Consider the following 4597-nt stretch of genomic DNA (forward strand, 5'->3'; position numbering starts at 1 on the left):
ATCGGCAGGCGGACTCTCAACCACTGCGCCACCAGGGAAGCCCCAATAATGTCTTTAAAGTTCATCCATGTTGTAGCACGTGTCAGAACTTCACTCCTTTTTAAGGCTGAATCATATTCCATCGTATGGATAGACGCTGTTTTATTTCTCTCTTCATCCACTGATGGACACTTGGGTCGTTTCTACTTTTTGACTATCGTGAATAATGCCCCTATGAACATGGGTGTACAAATATCTCTTCGAGACTGCTTTCAGTTCTTTTGGGTACATTCCCAGAAGTTTCCTTAGACTTTTAAATCACTTCATTAAACCAAGAAAAAAATCTGGTGTTTATTGTGTAATTTGGGATATTAATGTCATTTCTAAAGTTGTTTTTTCTCCTGTCGAGTGCATGATACCAGAGGGTCTCCACATTACAGAGAACAGTGGTTATTAGCCTTTTTGTGGTTCTAGATTTCTTTGAGAATCTGATGAAAGCCATGGGCCACATTCCCAGAGAAACGCAGGCACGTGTGCTCACAGGCACGCGCACACGCACACACACAGAACACTGGTTGTGCATCTAATTTCAAGGGGTCCCAGATGCCCTGGTGCTCCCTGACCGTGACCCCTGCGTAAAGGAACATCTGTCCTTTCAGGATGCTGGTCATGAGGAGAGATGGTATTTGAAACACGGAAGTTTTACTTTCTGGCGGCTCATTTAGGAGCCTGTTTCCTAACTTTGGGTGTCCTCCCCACGCACGTCTCAAACTGCCGCTTTGTGTGCCGGAAGCTTTCTGTAGCTCCTTCACTTTCAGTCTTCAATACAGCCAGGGAATTTCTGAGAAAACGGTCTGATTCCAGTTACCTTTTCCACCGGCGTCCGCGCCCCCTGCCGCCTCCGTCCTAACCACTGATGAATGAGCGGAAGGGGCAGTATTTAAGTTCATTTCCTGTTTATTATTAAAGTGACTTTTCACAAGTGTTTAATTACATGCATATGTATGAGCATGACGGAGAAAACAAAACTTTGAATATTTGAGGCAACTAAAATAAAAATGTGGTTACATTGATATCTGTCACCCTTGCAGGCAGAGAGATCGCCAAAGCGCCCGGACAGTACCGCCAGCGCCTTCGCAGAAGCCCAGACTGGAGGCTGCGAGAACGAGGGTCAGCTCTCCGGTCGCCCACCCAACCCTGCGCCGCCCCCGGTGGCGTTCAGACAGCCTGTTTCAGGAGCCACATGCGCTGGGTCTGCTCACTCAGACTGTTTAAGGTTTTGAGCTCAGTGGAATAAGAAGTTTCCCTGCAGATCTACGTGGCCTCTGGACTGAAATACAGAATACTTGGCATCAGCCAGCTTTCCCTTTTTTCCCCACGCCTGTCCGCTGAGGAACACCCGGAGCTGGCAGAAGGGCAGGTAGGGGAGGGACACTTGGCATCTCGCAGGGCTGTGCGCCGACCTCGGCTCAAGGCCCCCAGAACCCCCCAGGGTGAGCGCCGAGCCGTGGCCCAGCCTACCGGGCAGGCTGAGTTTGGATGGAAGTGACCTGTCCACCCGGGGAGCAGGCAGAAGGCCATCTTTCTCTGAATGAGCTTTTAGCACTTGTTCCAGAAGGGGGAGGTCACTAGGTCCACACCCCCTCCTCCGTCTCGCCCTCTCCTTCGTGTCCCCCAACCCCGGGCCCTCCGCTGCCAGGCTGACCTGGTGAGTTTCCCAGTCTGTAAAATTCAGTGATCAGCATCTCACAGAGGGGCACTTCCTGCTTTGGGATTAGACGGGCTTGGGTCTGATTCCCAATTCCATGAGTTCCTAACAATTCGCCCTGGGCCCGTCGCTGGGCCTCCCAGCCTGAAGAGCACTGAGCACGTGTACATGTTATGGGGCTGAGCCTCGGGGGGCTTGGGGGGGCGGGGGGGAAGGGAGTCGACTCTGGCCCTTCATTGCTTCCTGTGGAGACTTGGGGGGACAGACAATTTCAGAGACTCCATCCAGGGGCTGGGAGGCCTCGGGGAAACAAAGGGTCCTGCTCCCGGGGGCCATCCGTGCGGGCTGCTAGGAGGGGGTGTGCGGCCACGCCCATGTCGCCGGGGCCCCTGCTGGCGCCGTCTCCATGGAGCAAGGCGGGCGGGTGCTGAGGGGCAGGGGCAGCCCTGGGGGGGCAGCAGCTACTTGCTCTGTCTCCACCTGGGCGACGGGCAGTGTCCCTGACACCGAGTCCCTCTGCCTGTGGCCTGAGTGACGTCGGCTCGGCGCTGCTGCCCTTGTCAGAAGGGCTGAGCTGCCACCACGCGTATCTCTGGCGAGGAAAGGGGTCCTTGGTGTAAGACGCAGCTTGCCAGGCTGAAGAACCCCCCAAGCATGCAGGAGGGGAGGCAAACGCAGCCACGGTCCCTGGGTGACGAGAAAGGAGCCTCCCTTCTGGAGCACTGACCGTGCCGGGTGCTGGCAGCAGGAGAGGCGTCGGGGCGGAGACCGGCGCCCTGGGCGTGTTGGCTGGGCTCCCGGGGTCCGCAGCCTTGGCTCGTGTGCTTCTCTCTCCGCCCGGCTGGCTGCGGCTTCTCCTTCGAGGTGTCTTTCTTGAAGTGTAGCTTGGTGACCAGGCTCTGCTCTGCCCCTCCTGCAGGTGCCCTGCACCCCACCCGGGGTCCTGGGAGGCGCAGGAGGGAGGGATGGCCTTCTCCTGACGCGAGCGCTGGGCTCTGCCACCCAGGCCTCCATCACCTTTGTCTCTGTGACCAGAGGGCTTTCCGGGGCATCTTGTCAGCCCCTGGGCTATGGTCTCTCTGCCTTTCTAGGAGCCTAGCACACAGTAGGTGCTCAGCAAACGTTTGCTAAATGACCCAACTCAGTTCAGTCTCTTAGTTTTCAGCTGGGGCGGTGGAGGTGCTGGAAGTCTTATTCAGCCCCTGAAATGTCACTTAGGCCCCTGATCCAGCTGCAGCAGGCGGGGGCCTCTTGTCGTGGAAGACGGATGACCTTGCCTGTGTCTCTGGAAGAACGAGGGTTCAGGTAGGAGAGGTGGGTTTGTAAGAGGTGTGGGGGAGAGGGTCTCCGTAGGCCATCGCTTTCTGGAAGCTTCTTGGCCTGGGGTCTCAGTTCTACTCTATCTGCGTGTCCCAAACCCATGGGTGGCAGGAGGGAAAGCTGCCCGAGGCCACCACCTCGGGCCCCACGGCCTCCTCGAGCCTGTCACCACAGAGGCGAAGAGCTGGGAGAGACTGAGGAAGGAGGCCACCACCCCTGGCAGGTGCGACCTCCTGTCTGACCCTAAACGGAGAGCCCCGGGGGAGGAGGGGGGCCGGCACCGCGCAGCAGCTGCAAGGCACAATCGGGGCAAGGGAGCCTAGTTCGGGGAAGCAGATGAGGCGACCTCAACACTCCCTCGCTGAGGGCTTGGCCACTAGACCTGAGCGGATTCCTCCCCTTTCCTGGGCGCATTTCCATGGAGGCAGAGTGTGCCAGGAGGTGCCCGGCCCACGGGGCAGAGGTCCCTCAGTCTCCACTGCCATCTCTGCACAGCTGCTCCGGTCGCCCCAGCCTGATGCTCTGCTGGGCCAGAGCCAAGCTCATCAGAATCGCCAGGCCTTGGCACCTGCTTTCAGCCCTGGCCAGCGGGCAGGCGTTTGCTTCCAGAAATGTGTTGCTTAGCTCCTTTCCTCGGAGCTTATCAACTGGCTAGCCCCTGAGGGTCCGTGCCAGGCAGGCCCGGGCTGGGATGGGTCTGTGGCTGCTCAAGGCCGACACCCCGTCCAGGAGTGGGACGTGCTCCTCTGGCTCAGCCCCTGGGCAGCTCAGGCCTTCTGCGCTCCTGTCTCGGCTTCTGTCCTTCTTCGGGACTCACCGCAGGGACGGCCCTACCTGGGCCAGTCCTTGTCCGCCTTCCCTTTTCTCTCCACCTCCACCTGGAGCCAGGTGGAACAGCCACCTTGTGTCAGCCAATCTACCACCTGCGTCCACGACATGGAAACATGAAGAAACAAGCTTTGTTGCCCGGGTAGATCTCCTGGGACCACCAGGCCCCAAGGAGTGGCGACAGCTCTGCGTTTAATAAGTGGGACCCCCCAGGGTCCCCAGCATGGGGCTGAGGGCTGACGAGGTTCAGGAAAGACCCCACCCCTGGACTTTGAGTCCCCTGATGGCGCGGCAGGTGGTTTTACTGGGGAGGGAGGGCTGGGTGGTGACGGCGGGCGGCTGGCAAATTTGGATCGTGGGCCCCCTGGCACTCGAGACGGTGCGGGGCCCGCATCTGCACTGCCCCGTCCTGCTCTGCCCGGGAGACATGGGGCAGGGTCTGACCACAGTGCTGGCGAGAGCCGTGGATCGGGGTGGACCCACCGAAAGGGTGGGTATGTGGGTGGCAACTGCCAGAAACCACCCAAAGCAGCAGCACAAAGAGTTCAAGAGAGATGAGAGCTCTTTCTGGTCCCTCTCTGGATAGAAAAAAACCTTTTTTTAAATTTGCGGGGCTTCCCTGGTGGCGCAGTGGTTGCGCGTCCGCCTGCCGATGCAGGGGAACCGGGTTCGCGCCCCGGTCCGGGAGGATCCCACGTGCCGCGGAGCGGCTGGGCCCGTGAGCCACGGCCGCTGAGCCTGCGCGTCCGGAGCCTGTGCTCC

General features: G+C 59.0%; 1 long non-coding RNA gene across 3 annotated transcripts in view; it reads left to right on the top strand.

Annotated features, from left to right (window-relative positions):
* The window catches only part of LOC114486445 (uncharacterized), a 12801-nt gene extending 11382 nt beyond the window's left edge, over positions 1-1419 (top strand). For all 3 annotated transcript variants that reach the window (XR_008617595.1, XR_003680165.2, XR_008617596.1), the window contains one exon: positions 1071-1419. This is a non-coding gene — a long non-coding RNA (uncharacterized lncRNA). The remainder of the gene's footprint in view (positions 1-1070) is intronic.
* The last annotated feature ends 3178 nt before the right edge of the window (positions 1420-4597 follow it).

The sequence above is a fragment of the Physeter macrocephalus genome, chromosome 6 (genome assembly GCF_002837175.3).
Source record: "Physeter macrocephalus isolate SW-GA chromosome 6, ASM283717v5, whole genome shotgun sequence".
Taxonomy (NCBI): Eukaryota; Metazoa; Chordata; class Mammalia; order Artiodactyla; family Physeteridae; genus Physeter; species Physeter macrocephalus.